This window comes from Anomaloglossus baeobatrachus, chromosome 6 (genome assembly GCF_048569485.1).
Source record: "Anomaloglossus baeobatrachus isolate aAnoBae1 chromosome 6, aAnoBae1.hap1, whole genome shotgun sequence".
Taxonomy (NCBI): Eukaryota; Metazoa; Chordata; class Amphibia; order Anura; family Aromobatidae; genus Anomaloglossus; species Anomaloglossus baeobatrachus.
Genome location: NC_134358.1, coordinates 169566072 through 169583430, shown reverse-complemented (window position 1 = coordinate 169583430; position 17359 = coordinate 169566072).

Genomic DNA, 17359 nt, shown 5'->3' with positions numbered 1-17359 from the left:
TTTATACAAGTGAGGGGTGACATTGTTGATGCCACTGTTGTTCCTACTGACAAGTTTGGCTATCTCTTTTAAGGGCGCATGCTTCATCAGCTGCTAATGATTGATCTCAAATTTACCCATGGTTTAGTTTAGGTGCTGCATGACAGTCTGTAACTGCTTTATATTTTGAGGACACACACTCCATCATATGAAGCAAATATTTCCAGTGGATCGCGATGTCACAATTCAGGCAAAGTTGAGAGACCATGCTTCATCAAAAATAAATGTTCTATATGCACCAGGCAGGGAGTGTGAGTTACTTTGCCCAAACGTAAGGCAACCAGAATGTTCTGGGCATTGTAACTCACAACAATGTCTATTTACAGTTGACAAGAAGCCACTCATTGGGAGACTAATGTATGGCTTTTGAATTGACTCCAAACTCTTTCAAGCTGTAAAATTGCTTTGCAGTATTAGGAATCATTACTGTGTCTTATGGTTTTTGGGGATGGAGTTGCAGTATAAAAAAAAAGTGAGTACACTGAGCAGAGTATGGAAGAATGTTTGACCAGGGCCGCTTTGTAAGATGTTGGTCTAGATCTTACACCTAAAGACACCAAATTAATTCCATATGCCGCCATGTACTGATTGTGGAGCGGTCAGCCCATGCAAATGGGCTGAGAAAAGCTGGGAAAGTCAGATCTGGCTTAGCAATTAGTCGCTGAAGTCTGTTGATTTCGGTATAATTTGGACTCAGTTTTACCCGGAATAATCAGTAGGAATAGTAGCGGGACCGGATGCTCCCCTCTCCACATTCAGTCCAGGTTTTGATTCCTCACTTGATCAGGTGAAATAATCAGGAGGCATTCAGTGCAAAGAGACTGCTGAGGAGAGCAGTCCAGGCTGAAGGCTGCTGGTGCTGAGACTCCACAACTCTGCTTGCTGTGCTGTGGAGCCAACACATTAAGATGTTAATGTTTGTTTATTGCATAGGTTTTATGTTATAGAGCCACATAGTCCACATGTTTAACACAAAGTCATTTAGGACAGCATCCCATATATCAAGATTATTCACTTGTACCTAATAAAGAATACTCTTGATTCTAATAGATCCATTAAAAAATTCAATATTTTATTATACAATTTATAAATCCATAACAAATTGGCATTATAGGGCAAAAAAGAACTGCAAAACTACAACCCTCCATCCGATGGGGTGGGGCGGGTGGAGAAACATTCAGCCGCTAATAAGTACTAACCAGATTATACATGTAGGTCCATAATAGTCAAAGTACCATAGATAAGCTAAATGCCCAGAATATATTTCTTTGATAAACTGATAGCCAATGGATCAACATATAGTTTCTTATAACATGCTTTGTTGCTTAATTGCCTGTTGGTTTCGCTCTCGTACCTCTGGTTAGGCCAGATGACGAGATTGCCGCCTTGGTCAGCTGACTTAAAATAGACATCCGTCCATCCTCTCATCTCATCAAGAGTCCATTTCTCCTGCCGACTGAGGTTAGAAAATCTTTTGGGTTTATGATTGAGCTGCTCTATATCCCTACTAACCATCTTGACAAAATTGTCAACAGCAGGGCATAAACCTAAAGATGGAAATTTCTTTGATTTGAAATATAGGTGAGTGGGAAATTTACTCATAGTGTCTCCAGCAACCTCCTCGGATAAGGTCTCTAAAGCATCAAGTGCTTTTTCTTCCCTTTCCATTTTTCTTGGCCCCTCTATAGAAGATTGAGCAAACATACATTTAAATAGCCGCTTGCGAGCAAAAATATGTACATCCTTAATTGCAGTAAATCTATCAAGCTGCATATTGGGGGCAAAGGATAAACCTTTACTGAGCTGTAGGATCTGAGTTTTAGACAACACATGATCAGATTAATTACCTTAACCCTTGAACGCGCAAGCAATTCAATCTACCATAGAATACAAATGACCTAGCAGGTCTGCGAGGCCCCAGGTATGCGCTCTAGGGTTAAAATGATCAACTCTCATGTTTATAGATTGATTAGTGTAAGTTTCAACTTTCCTTCGTCCACCCGATCATGTATGTATTATACCGGTTGATGGCAGTTCCTGCTCCGACTGATCTGATTCATTGTTTATAGTCACAGACGATATGGAACCTGATTTAGGCCTTCTTCTCTTTATAGGGGCCAATCTAAACTGCCACCTAAATACTTTTTTATTTACAGAGATATCCCTCTGATATTTCTTCGCTTTAGTGGTACTGATCTCCTTTTCCCACTTTTGGGTGTCTTTTTCTACTTCTTCGAGAAATTTATTAAGCGTATCTGAGATGAATTCTTTACGCAAATTGTTCTCAAGGTCCACTATCTCTGTGTCTAATGTCAGGAGTGATGCCTTTTTTTATCAATAATCTGCAAAAAGGATCTGGAACAAGCCACTGCTGCCTCCTCCCACCTTTTTATATAGCTCTCCTTTTCCAATGGGAATGATGGGTAGGTCTGCATTGTAAGGCCTCTTGGAATGATATTCTTCGTAAGATAATTTTCAAGGGACAAATTGTTATTCTATTACTCTACCTATATGTCCCCCAATGGGGCTGTTATTCTAGAGAGACTGGTTATATAGGCTTATGTAGGTTTATGGCAAACTCGGTATACGACATTACTATGTTGCCAGTTACCACCATTGGTGATAATATCCTGCTGCATATGGGCTCATTTTTCATATAATCTCACTGTGCCACAACTATATGTGCTGTCAGGTATTGTGATTAATGTGGTGGAGGCTGTTAGCTTGCAATTACTCAGGTTCGTGTATTACTATCAGTTTATCAAAAAAAATACATTCTGAGCATTTAGCTTATCTATGGTACTTGGACTATTATGGACCTATATGTAAAATCTGCTTAGTACTTATTAGCGGCTGAGTGTTTCTCCACCCACCCCACCCCATTGGATGGATGGTTATAGTTTTGCAGTTCTTTTTTGCCCTATAATGCCAATTTGTTATGGTTTTATAAATTGTATAATAAAATATTGATATTTTTAATGGATTTATTAGACTCATTAGTATTCTTTATTGGGTACAAGTGAATAATAGGTTAGAGATAAGTGTACACAATAAACATGGCAGTGGCCGTACCTGTATGGAACCTGCCAGTCTGCCACTGTCGTCTGTGACTCCATAGCCACTTGCTTTGACCGATGCAAAGATCTCATCTGAGCTATATCCCCTTGTCTCACAATATATATATATATATATATATATATATATATATATATATATACACACAGTACAGACCAAAAGTTTGGACACACCTTCTCATTCAAAGAGTTTTCTTTATTTTCATGACTCTAAAAATTGTAGATTCACATTGAAGGCATCAAAACTATGAATAAAAACATGTGCAATAAAATACTTAAAAAAGTGTGAAACAACTGAAAATATGTCTTATATTCTAAGTTCTTCAAAGTAGCCACCTTTTGCTTTGATTACTGCTTTGCACACTCTTGGCATTCTCTTGATGAGCTTCAAGAAGTAGTCACCAGAAATGGTCTTCCAACAGTCTTGAAGGAGTTCTCAGAGATGCTTAGCACTTGTTGGCCCTTTTGCCTTCACTCTGCAGTCCAGCTCACCCCAAACCATCTTGATTGGGTTCAGGTCTGGTGACTGTGGAGGCCAGGTCATCTGGTGTAGCACCCCATCACTCTCCTTCTTAGTCAAATAGCCCTTATACAGCCTGGAGGTGTGTTTGGGGTCATTGTCCTGTTGAAAAATAAATGATGGTCCAACTAAACGCAAACTGGATTGAATAGCATGCTGCTGCAAGATGCCGTGGTAGCCATGCTGGTTTAGTATGCCTTCAATTTTGAATAAATCCCCAACAGTGTCACCAGCAAAGCACCCCCCCACCATCACACCTCCTCCTCCATGCTTCACGGTGAGAACCAGGCATGTAGAGTCCATCCATTCACCTTTTCTAAAAAGACACGGTGGTTGGATCCAAAGATCTCAAATTTGGACTCATCAGACCAAAGCACAGATTTCCACAGGTCTAATGTCCATTCCTTGTGTTCTTTAGCCCAAACAAGTCTCTTCTGCTTGTTGCCTGTCCTTAGCAGTGGTTTCCTAGTAGCTATTTTACCATGAAGGCCTGCTGCACAAAGTCTCCTCTTAATAGTTGTTCTAGACATGAGAAGGTGTATCCAAACTTTTGGTCTGTACTGTATATATATATATATATATATATATATATACATGTGATAAAACATAAAGTAATGTTATGTAGGAAGGTAATGTAAAATATAGCACTGCATAACATGTAGTGTGATGTATAGATCCAAGGCAAAAGAAAAAAAGAGGATACAGTACTGTAAAAAACCCTCATTTAATTGTATATTAAAAATAAAAAAATTGTGTACATGGAGGAGACAAACATAAGCCAAGTCTGGTTTATGCGTTTTGAGACATAACCTCTTAATCATAATTAAGAGGTTATTCCTGGAAACACGTAAACCAGACTTTGCTTATGTTTGTGTCCTCGAAGTACACAGTTTTTATTTTTAATCCATAATTAACTGAGTTTTCTTCAGGGTTGTGGCTAAATCCTAGTGGGTAGAAGGACGTGTGGGCCTGACCGGCTTGGTTGGTGGGCATGGTGGTTTCCTCTCATCCACTATACTCATGCAAGGGGGGGTTTCTCTCCCTTTGCACCCCCCCACCTGGGGGTCTTACCCCCGGAATGCTGCTTCTATTATAATTAATTCTATGTTCACTTGCCTTAAAAGAATAATATATCCTCCTGTAATAAGCTATGTTGGTGGAGGCCCCGCCCCCTCTGGTCACATGGGCATTACATCACCAGAGCTCCCTCTGACCACTGGGCTTTAGACATTACCTTTTCTTCAGTAATGAATCTTCCATTAGTTCTTTTCCCTTGTATTCTTTGGGATTTTGGACTCGTGCATGTTTGTACGTGAGCTGGTTTTTCATTTTTTGTTTCCTCTGTCATGTATACATGTAGCGGTACTGGTAGTGGTATAAGGTTTTAACATAAGATGTTGGTTAGATAGGGTACCCGGCAACCGACTGCAGGGCAAGTGACAGTTGGCAGATTGGTTTAGCCCATGGGGAAAGAGCTGGTGTTTAGGGAAAAGACAGACTCTTAGAGTTCAGTTGGGGAACGACCAGAGTTGAGTGTAGATGTATGGGTCCATCAGGTTGATTTAGTTGCATTCTTCGGTTGACTTGTGACAGGAAGGAGTGAAGGACCAATGAAGAGTAGCGAGAAAGTACCATGGAACATTGAAAGGTGGTTACACCCAGAGGCGAGACCGGCAGTGAAATCTGAGACTAGTCAAGGAGACAAAAGTGATCCTTGTGTGTATGGTTTGTGGACAGAGTAGCAGGCTCCAGGTAGCTTACAGCTGAAAGGAAATGGGTCAACACAGTAGTGAATGTGAGATGAGAATGTAGTTCCTGGGTGGTAGATCCAGGGGTGTCGCTACTCGCCATTGCTGGGAGGATGTGGAATGGCTGTGCAAAGCTGGGTTGTGGCAGAAGTTCTTGCAATAATCAGGACAGTAACATCTGAAGTGAACATAGAGGAACTGTGGCTTGTGGTACTTTGTGTGAAGGAAATGTCTAATAGGTTATGTGGCCTCTATGTATTGTGATTAGTTGTCCATAAAATACTTCATTAAAACCTTGTTTATGAAGAACCAGTGGTCTCCTTGCTTGACCTCTATAACAACTGGTTCTGACCAGCCCACACCAAAGGTAGCATGCTGCCTACAGGTGCATACCAACTGACGTCCTAAAGTCCATACACCTAGCCAGGACCACAACACTTTTCCCGACTGGCCGGTATCCCTCACCCACGACTACTGACCTGTTTCCGCGCTATACAGCTGCACCATTTGCTCTTACCAATGCTCATCATGGGATCATAGCTTATCTTTCAGTTGAAAAAATGGCGATTTCTCCCCGTGCAACCACAGGAAAAGGAACAACATTAAATATTGTAAAGATTCACAGTCAAAATCTTTCCAATCTTCGCCAATGTTCCTTGTCCTGTAGCTGCACCTGGGGAACTCACTGTTTTTTACACTTGAAGATACCCTTAAGGCCCCCTTCACACATCCGTGTCTCCGGTACGTGCTAGGTCCGTGCCCGTATGTACCGGAGACACAGGCACACTTATACCCATTAAAATCAATGTGTTCTGCCAGTGGCCCGTGCCTCCGTGTGGAGCAGATGTGTGCTGTGTGCTCCACACGGATGCATGTCCGTGTTTCTCTGGCAGCACGGTCCGGCAACATGTACCACACGGATGTAGTGTGGATGCGAGTGCACGTGACACGCGCCGGAGAAACACACGTGGCATTGTAAAAAATAAAAAAAACACAAACTCACCTCCACCATACCTGTAGTTTCTGCCGCGGCTGTCACCTGCATCCGTCCCCCAGTGAATTTGAACAATGCGTCTTCTTCACTGGGGGCCGAAAGCAGCATCAGTGGGGCGTGGCCTGTGCCGGACACTGTCATTCAGCACCACAGACAGCTCCAGAAGAATCAGGTAAGGCGGGACTTTCCGTTCTCTGTGTGTTATTACATATAACACACAGTGAACACACGTAGTGCCATAAACACGGCACACGGATGGGAACACGCACCCTTGACATGTCCGTGAAAATCACGCACGTGTTTCACGGACATGTGAAGGGGGCCTAACATAGATTCCTTTCAAAGCACATCTTCTCCTTGTTTCTCAGATTGTATAAGACTATTTGTTTTGCTGTTTCTGGTTATGCCCCCTGCATTTTTCACCATTTTTCTACTACAGATAAACCTGTTAAGTGTTTCAATCTCCTCTCTTGCGAGTGTGTATGGAGCATGGACAGGGGTTTCCTGAGTCAATCACTGGCAGAAGACTTGTATTTTTAGGAGCGCACCACCAATCAAAGTGATAAGATAGGGTGCACCCTGGTGCGGTGTGCGAAGCAAGGGGGAATTAGGAGAAAAAGAACAGCGCATATAAATCAGGGGCATGCCAGACAATATATGAATCGTTGTATACAAAAGCTTTATTCAAAACACATAAAGAATAAAAACACTTAAAAAGACATGAAAGACATCACACTCAAAGCTGGGCTAGACCCAGGTGTAACCATGGCCATGGTGAACACCAAAAGGTATCGTAATAAATTATAAACCATAAATACTAATTACATGCAAAAATAGGGACCTGTGCACAAGCCGCACTGTGTTACTCTACATAGCAAAGATGTAGGGAGAAAAACTGGAGAATATATATGACAGTAATAACCTGTAATAGGTTATTACTGTCATATATATTGTGAATATTGTGCACAGGTCCCTATTTTTGCATGTATTAGTATTTATGGTTTATAATTTATTACGATACCTTTTGGTGTTCACCATGGCCATGGTTACACCTGGGTCTAGCCCAGCTTTGAGTGTGATGTCTTTCATGTCTTTTTAAGTGTTTTTATTCTTTATGTGTTTTAAATAAAGCTTTTGTATACAACGATTCATATATTGTCTGGCGTGCCCCTGATTTATATGAGGTGTTTTTTTCCTCCTAATACCCACTGGCAGAAGAGAAATACCCTCCTGTATTCCCGTAGAGTTCACAGGAAGATTTGGGCTTACTCTTCCACTCCAGTTGCTCCATGCTCTTAAAGGGTGAATGATCTTTTGTCATGTGAGCATGATGTTACTAAAGGTCCTTCGACACTTTAAATTTGAGAAATTGCATCAATAATGCAGGACTTGCATTGTCAGTGGATTTTCTGGTTTGCAAATGAAGGTGGCAATAATTTAGCCAAAACGCAAACCTGCTGTTTACAGTTTCACTGTGGGCTCTTTTGGATATTGATCCGAGGGGGAATTTCTTACTTTGGTCCCTTCCTCCTTGCCAGCCCTCTCTGTAAATTTATTTGTTACACCCACAGAGAAATACATTATTTAATAAGTTTTAAAAGACAGCATAAATTATATTTTTTCCTTAGGTTATAATAAATAACATTTGATTGTTGATAAAAATTCTCTTCATACAATCAGTAGAACGTATTCCAAAACAGAGGAAGAAATTGCATGAGAGGCAATAACAAACTAAGACATAAGAAGCGAATAATGATTAAAAAGTGACAAAAACTGGAATTGAAAAGCTTCATCTATCATTCAGATGGCTTGTCAAAGGCGAACAAGTCTTAATCCCATTCAGAATGAACGGTCGCTTATAGCGAACAAGTTCAAATTTCTCTGTGTAATAGATATCTCAGTATCCTCCTCCGTGAGGCAAAAGACCCTTTATGCATATCAATTGAATAGCTTTTTATTTTAGAAAATTCCAGATAAATACAGTGTATGATATTCTTCTTAGGCCTCATTCACATGTTAGTATTTTTGAATCAGTGCTTGTATACCAAAGGCAAGAGTGGACTTACAGAGAAAAACTATAATTGAAAGATTGACACCTGTGCTGTGTTTTAGAGACAATCCTGGTTTTGTCATACAAATACTGATCAAAAATACTGATGTGTCAGTGAGGCTTTTTGTGGAATATATCTATGACTATGACTTAAAGGGAATCTGTCATTAGGATGTTTTTTTTACCTTAAACTCTCATGCTCTTACTCCTTATACCCCACCCACTGCCAGCCTCCTGTGTTTGATTGATTGACAGGTTACTCTTATTTCAGTAACCTGCTTTCTCTGACTGAGATCACGCACATCATCAGTAAATGGGGCGGTGCATAAGCAGGAGGGCCTTATCACTGTAATGAGGCTGTCAATAGTTGCCTAACAGCTCTAAAAAAGCTACCACATACAAGTTTATAAAAAAAAGCAATAAAAAAAGGAATAGAATTTCCTACCAAAATTCAACAATTACTTACAGTAGCAAGAGGGCAGCAGTCTTAACTCCTTAAGGATGAAGCCAATTTTGTACTTAATGCTCAGGCCGTTTTTTGCAATTCTGACCAGTGTCATTTTCACAGGTTATAACTCTGGAACACTTCAGCGGATCCCGGTGAGTCTGATAATGTTTTTTCGGGACATATTGTAGTTCAGGATAGTTATATATTTAGGACAATATTTTTTGCTTTTATTTGTGGAAAAAAATCGGAAATTTGAGGAAAATTTTGCAATTTTTAAACTTTTAATTTTTATGCCCTTAAACCAGAGAGTTATGTCATGCAAAATAGTTAATAAACGTTCTGCTGTTGGGTCACTCATTTAAGTTGGCTGGCCATGCAGGACAGAAAAAAACTACTCTACATATTCCACATTACTAGTGGTGGCTAGACATGCAGAGATATATTGAATTAATTTCTGCCTGTCCTTCATGTGCACGAGACAAGATACCTAAAGAACTTCCATCTGAAAATCAAGCTAAATTTCTTGGGGGGGGTCTAGTTTCTAAAATGGGGTCACGAGTGGGTGAGCTCTGTTGTGAATATCATCAGAGATGGTGCTGTTCCCGGGAGTGTTTCTGGGCTAATTCTGGTGGCTAGTGCTGGTAGGGAGTCTGATTCTGCATCTATCACTCAGACAGGTGTTGGAGATGATTAATGTTTCAGGAAACAGGAATTTGTTCTCCAGCCTTTAGGCTTTTGCCTTTTCCTGTGGGCTTTGTTTTGCCTTTTTCAGAGCCTTTTTGGATATTCCAGGAATAATTTCCATAGCGTTTTTTTTATTCCTTTGCATCGGTTTTGTTTTTATGTCATCCTGAGTCTGCAGCTATGACTGATAAGTATTTGCTCTTTGAGTCTGGGCTTGGTTAGAGGCTGAATTTGCACTGAAGGGCGTTTTTACTTAATCTATGTCTTTTTCTAAATCTGTGTTTGAGAATATTCCCTTTTTGTTTCTTGCAAGTGAATAAGTGATCTTCTTGTACTATTTTTGGAGGACTATTTATTCCCAACAAGACAGGGAGTTTTCACTCCCTGTTTGATCAGGAGTTTTGTATTCTTTGTATCTCATGTGTTTTGCAGTTAAGGTCTTTTCTATTATAGTTGCATTTCTATTTAAATGTATTTGCACAAGAGTTCCTGATATAATGGGAGGAAAGATCATCTGATCTTTTAAGGGAATTTTTGATTATCAGGTGTTGGTATTATTTAAGTTCTCCTGCAGTGACAAGGCATCTAGGTTTGCTAGGAACGCTCCACCGCTACTTCTAGTTGTTTTTATGTAGTCAGTGGATTGCAGCTAAGTTTCCAACTACTGTTGTGCATTATTTTCTACCATTTTGTTATGGAATTTTTGCAAGATCTTTTGCGGTCTCCTCACCATAACATAGCTCCATTGTTTAGGCACCTCAGGGGAACTCCAAACTCGACATGGTATCCGCAATCTATTTGAGACACTCTAAAATTCAAATGACAATCCTTCCCTTCAGAGCTTTTCCATGCGACAAAACAGTAGATTTCCACCACATACGTGGCATTACTGTGCGCAGGAAAAATTATACAATAAACCGTATAGTGCATTTTGTCTTGTTACCCTTGTAAAAATGCAAAACTTGGTACTAAATTAACATTTTTTTTGTGGGAAAAGTTAAAATTTCATTTTTTCCTTCCACATTGCTTTAGTTTCTTTGAAGTACCCAAAGGGTTAATCAACTTTTTCAATATGATTTTGAATATTTTGAATGGTGCCATTTCAGAATGGTGTCTCTTTTGGATATTTTGTCACCTAGACCTCTCAAAATCATTTCAAAGGGGATGTGGTCCCTAAAACAATGGTTTTGTAAATTTTGTTGGAAAAATTAGAAATTGCTAACTTCCTAACATAATGCAATTATGTAGACATGTGGGAATGCTATTAACTATTTTGTGTGAAATAACTCTCTAATTTAAAGATATAAAAATTCAAAGATTTAAAATTGCAAATTTTTGCCAAATTTCCAATTTTTCCACAAATAGAAGCAAAGAATAAGTTTAAATTTACCACTATCATGAAGTATGATAGGTCACAAAAATGTTCTGGCTAGAATTGATAAAAAAAAATGGCTTGGTCATGAAGGTGAAAACAGGCTGGATGGGAAAGGGGTTAAAATATGTAAAGGGAAAAAAAAGATAAAAATAATATATACATAAATAGATAATTGTTGCAGGTGCTATATTAAACAGACAAAAAGCACAACATATGTAAAATTGATAAAAGATAAAAGATACAAAACCCTTATTGGTTTTTATCCTTTACTAACTGTAGTACCCGGCATTGCCTGGGATAGTAATTGCCTCTCTGTTTCTCTCCCAGTCTCTGTCTGTCTCCCTCTCTGTCTGTCTGTCTCTCTCTGTCTGTTACAGGGGGCTGTCTGATAATAAAACCTAAAGGAGTATCAGACAGTCAGGGTCCACCGTGCAAAGACTCTGCTGCAGACTATGGCAGAGTGCAATACCTCTGTTAAACTCACAGAGGAATATAATTAGTAAATAAGGCAATTCCTCCCTTACTTGGAGGGTGTGTGGAATGGTCTCTGTTAATAATCACAGAGACAAAGGCAGTGAGTGTGAAATGGGACCTACCTAGGTCCGTTCCTCTTGTGGTGCCAGGAGACGGACAGCAGCGTAAGCCGCACAAAGCTCCTACCTGCGTTCGCTCCACTAGTGTGCGAGGACACGAACCACTAGATATGGCACCTGCCTAGGTCCGCTCTTCTAGTGGTGCAAAAGAGACGAACAGCAGCGTAAGCCGCACAAAGCTCCTACCTGCGTTCGCTCCCCTAGTGTGCGAGGATACGAACAACTGCCAGACCTACGAGTAGAATCACAAGGCCCAGCCAGACCATGTGCCTCAGGCACCTGCCTATGTCCGCTCCCCTAAGAGGTAAGGATACAGACTGCAGCCGAAGCTGTAAGGTATAAGAACGCTACCCTGCCGGTAGCGATCACCTAGCATAGACAGAGAGATGCCTAGAGGAACGTGCACAGAGCGTCTACTCTCATGCATGAACCAAGAGGACTGAGCGCCATGCGGCATGCGTCAGGGTCTTATATTGACTCTGTGCCTCATCCAAGATGGAGGACACCAGAGCCAATCCGCTGCCAGAATGACAGGAATGACGTCACGCTGCCCTATCACCGAGCAAAGCATCACAAGCACATGACCAGCGACCAATCGGCATAAAAGGTGTCAGAGACATGTGACCACGTGTCACAAGCACATGACCAGCGGCCAATTGGCATAGAAGGTGTCAGAGACATGTGACCTCGTGTCAGCGATGATGTCACCCGCACATGTGCAATGGCTCCAAGATAGGACTTAGTCTCCAGCGCTTGCACATGTGCAGTAGCAAGAAATCTGGACATAGACTCCAGTGCCACAGCAACCGTAACAGTACCTCCCCCTCAAGGGCCCCCCTCCCGGCGACGCAGGTAATCGGCAACTAAGTCGGGAGAATGGAACGCCTCCTCAGGCTCCCAAGAGTGATGTTCCGGGCTGTAGCCCTCCCAATCTATCAAGAAGAACCTGCGCCCTCTAACCATCTTAGAAACAACTATGGCTCGTACCTCATAGCTAGAGCGAGAGGAATCAGAGGCAGGAGAGTGAACTTCACGAGTGTGAGGTAAAATAACCGGCTTTAGCAGTGAGACATGGAATTTTTCATGGATCCTAAGATGGACGGGTAACTTCAATTGGTAGACTACAGGATTTACCTGTCGAAGAACCTCATAAGGACCCAGGAAGCGAGGAGCAAATTTGACAGAGCTCACTCTAAGTTTCACGTTTTTTGCAGAGAGCCACACAAAGTCCCCAGGAGAAAAGACAGGGGCCGGGCGACGAAACCGATCGGACACCGTCTTCATACGGTCCTTAGCTGCTTGGATCGACTCTTGAGTCCGATCCCAGACCTCTCTGGCATTAGTTGCCCAGTCGGCCACAAGAGGAGGAGGTGCAGCAGCGGGAAACGGTACCGGTACCCTAGGGTGTTGCCCATTATTGAGTACGAATGGTGTCTGCCCAATGGCCTCAGCCAGCGAATTGTTAAGGGCAAATTCTGCCCAGGGTAGGAGGGAGGACCAGTTATCGTGGTTCTCAGCAACAAAGTGTCGAAGGTATATAATCATGGATTGATTGGTACGCTCAACCAAACAATTGGTCTCCGGATGGTATGCCGAAGAGAGATTCAATTCAATTTGCAGAAGGCTACAAAGATCTCGCCAGAAACGGGAAGCAAATTGCAGGCCTCTATCACAAATGATACGATCTGGCATCCCGTGAAGCCTAAAGACATGCTTGAGGAATAGTTTGGCTAGTACCCTGGAAGATGGGATTCTCGATAACAGTATGAGATGAACCATCCGGGAGAAATGGTCCGTAATGACCCACACAAATCTATGTCCCTGTGAACACGGAAGATCACCCACAAAGTCCATGCCTACCACCTCCCATGGTCTATCTGGCACTAGTAAAGGATGCAAGAGCCCAGCCGGTCTCTGCCGTAATGGACGGTTGCGAGCACACTAGTAGCAGGAACCGACATATCTCTTGACGTGGCTGGCTAAGTGTGGACACCAATACCACCTCTCCAGTAACTCTCGTGTCCGCCTAATACCAAAATGTCCACCCACCTTTGAGGTGTGGGCCCACGACAGTATATCATTCTGTCGATCATGCGGAACAAAGGTCTTGCCCGGTGGGATTTGGTCTAACGTCACAGGGGAGAGCGTATGAAAAACCCTGGAGGGAAGGATAAGACGAGGTTCGTCAATCTCTTCCTGGGTAGAAACCATAGAGCGAGACAGGGCGTCTGCCTTGTTATTCTTACTCCCAGACAGATAGTTGATGGAGAAGTGAAAGCGGGAGAAAAACAAGGACCAGCGGGCTTGGCGAGGATTCAGACGCTGAGCGGTTTGTAAGTACGTCAGATTCGTATGGTCTGCATAGACCTGGAAAGGATGTTTCGCTCCTTCCAGCAAGTGACGCCACTCCTCCAAGGCTAATCTCAGGGCGAGCAGTTCCCTATCCCCAATGGTATAGTTTCTCTCTGCTGGTGAAAAGGTTTTAGCAAAGAAGAAACACGGCCTTTTTCTACCTGCACCATTCTTTTGATACAAGACCGCACCAGCACCCACTGAAGAGGCATCAACCTCCAAGAGGAAGGGCTTATTCTCATCGGGTCTTTGAAGAATGGGAGCAGTTGAAAAGTGTCTTTTTACTGCCTCAAAAGCCTGAGATGTCTCAGTAGACCAGACTTTGGGATTAGCACCTTTCTTAGTCAAGGCCACCAAAGGGGCCACCAAAGTAGAAAAATGGGGTATGAACTGCCTGTAATAATTTATGAATCCTAAGAAGCGTTGCACCGCCTTCAAGGAATGAGGTTCGGACCATTCCAGGACAGCAGAGAGCTTCGCAGGATCCATAGCCAGACCCTCTTGTGAGATAATGTAGCCAAAAAAAGGCAAGGATGACTGCTCGAATACACATTTTTAGAGTTTAGCAAACAATCAGTGCTCCCTTAAATGGGAAAGGACACGAACGACATCCTGACGATGAGTCTCCAGATCAGGAGAAAAAATCAGGATGTCGTCCAGATACACCACTACAGAGGATAACAGTAAATCCCTGAACACATCGTTTACGAAGTCCTGAAATACTGCGGGTGCATTACATAAACCAAAAGGCATGACGAGGTATTCATAGTGACCGTCTCGGGTGTTAAAAGCGGTCTTCCATTCGTCAGCCTCTCGAATTCGTACCAAGTTATACGCACCCCGCAGATCCAACTTTGTAAAAACTTGAGCTCCCCTCAGTCTGTCAAAGAGCTCCGAAATTAAAGGTAACGGGTATTTGTTCTTTATTGTGATTGCGTTGAGACCCCTGTAATCTATGCAGGGACGCAAATCACCCTCTTTCTTCCGAACAAAGAAAAACCCAGCTCCCGCGGGAGAGACAGACTTACGAATGAACCCCTTCTCTAAACTCTCTCTTATATAGGTCGACATGGCCTCTGACTCAGGTATCGACAAGGGGTAAACCCTGCACTTAGGTGGAACCGAACCTGGGATAAGGTCTATGGCACAGTCATACGGCCTATGGGGTGGAAGAACCTCAGCACCCTGTTTGGAGAACACGTCAGCGAAATCCAAATAGGGTGTAGGTATGGGAGAGAGATCAGTTGATGCAACCGCAACGACCTTAGGTGGTAAGGGAAGACATCGGGACTGACATTTCGAACCCCAACTAATAATGCTGTCGGACTCCCAGTCAATGTGAGGAGCATGAGTCCGAAGCCATGGGAGACCCAGAAGGACGTCGTCTATACCCTCAGGCAAAACAAGAAAAGAAATCTCCTCTATGTGACCCTGAGACAGGGAAAGGCGCAAGGGAACTGTCCTCAATGTAATGGAGTCAGACAACATAGTTCCATTAACAACAAGGACAGGAATAGGCGCCTCTAACATGATAGAGGGAATATTGTGTCTCTTTACAAATCCTGAGGACACAAAAGTCCCGTCAGCTCTGGAATCCACAAAAGCCATAATAGGCCATGTATTCTCGGAGAATGAGAGCTGACCTGGGATACTACACTTAGAGGGTGCAGAAGACGTCTCTAGTAACCCCCCTCTAATGGTTACTAAGCCTGGGAGTTTCCCTGACGGCTAGGACACTTGTTGGCATAGTGCCCAGCCTGACGACATACGTAACATATAGGAGGACCAGACTTGCATAGTCTGGAGGACGTATGACCTAACTCCATAGGAGTGGGAGATGTTTCAGATGCTGAGGAAGATGGTAGTGAACCCTCAACAACTGGAATAGCCCAATGCTTAGGGCGTGAGGAAGAGACCTCGAGTCTACGTTCCCTATTGCGTACGTTGATCCTCGTTGCTACTGTGATCAAGTCTTCCAGAGAAGCAGGGACCTCACGAGTAGCAAGAACATCCTTGACATAGCCTGCCAACCCTCTCCAGAAGATGGGAATCAACACCTTCTCTGGCCAATCTAGTTCTGCCACCAGAGTTCTAAAAGCAATGGCATAAGAACTAGTGGATAACGAACCCTGAGATAGATCTAACAGTCTCAGAGCTGCATCATGGGTAACCTGCGGACCCATGAATACCACCTTAAGAGCATCAAGAAAGTCTTGATGTCTCAGAGTAACCACATCAGAGCGCTCCCATAGGGGAGTCGCCCATTCTAAGGCTTTGTCCTGAAGTAAGGAGATGATAAAGCCTACTCTGGACCTCTCCGTAGAGAAGCGAGAAGAGTTGACGTCTAGGTGTATCTGACACTGACTAATGAAACCACGACATGATCTGGCATCGCCAGAATATCTGTTTGGCAGAGCAAGTCGAGGATCATGTGAAGATGTCACCATGGTCTGAGGTTTATCCTCTATACTCTTGAGCCGTGACTCAAGTACTTGTATGTAACGGTGTAACTGCTGATATTCTGCCATAACTGCCAGACCCTTGGCTCAGTCCTAATGTTACAGGGGGCTGTCTGATAATAAAACCTAAAGGAGTATCAGACAGTCAGGGTCCACCGTGCAAAGACTCTGCTGCAGACTATGGCAGAGTGCAATACCTCTGTTAAACTCACAGAGGAATATAATTAGTAAATAAGGCAATTCCTCCCTTACTTGGAGCGTGTGTGGAATGGTCTCTGTTAATAATCACACAGACAAAGGCAGTGAGTGTGAAATGGCACCTACCTAGGTCCGTTCCTCTAGTGGTGCCAGGAGACGGACAGCAGCGTAAGCCGCACAAAGCTCCTACCTGCGTTCGCTCCACTAGCGTGCGAGGACACAAACCACTAGATATGGCACCTGCCTAGGTCCGCTCTTCTAGTGGTGCAAAAGAGACGAACAGCAGCGTAAACCGCACAAAGCTCCTACCTGCGTTCGCTCCACTAGTGTGCGAGGACACGAACCACTAGATATGGCACCTGCCTAGGTCCGCTCTTCTAGTGGTGCAAAAGAGACAGACAGCAGCATAAACCGCACAAAGCTCCTACCTCTGTTCGCTCCCCTAGTGTGCGAGGATACGAACAACTGCCAGACGCAGTATAAGGAACGTTACCCTAGCGGCAACATCCACCTACGAGTAGAATCACAAGGCCCAGCTGGACCATGTGCTTCAGGCACCTGCCTATGTCCGCTCCCCTAAGAGGTAAGGATACGGACTGCAGCCGAAGCTGTAAGGTATAAGAACGCTACCCTGCCAGTAGCGCTCACCTAGCATAGACAGAGAGATACCTAGAGGAACGTGCACAGAGCGTCTACTCTCATGCATGAACCAAGAGGACTGAGCGCCATGCGGCGTGCGTCAGGGTCTTATATAGACTCTGTGCCTCATCCAAGATGGAGGACACCAGAGCCAATCCGCTGCCAGAACGACAGGAATGACGTCAC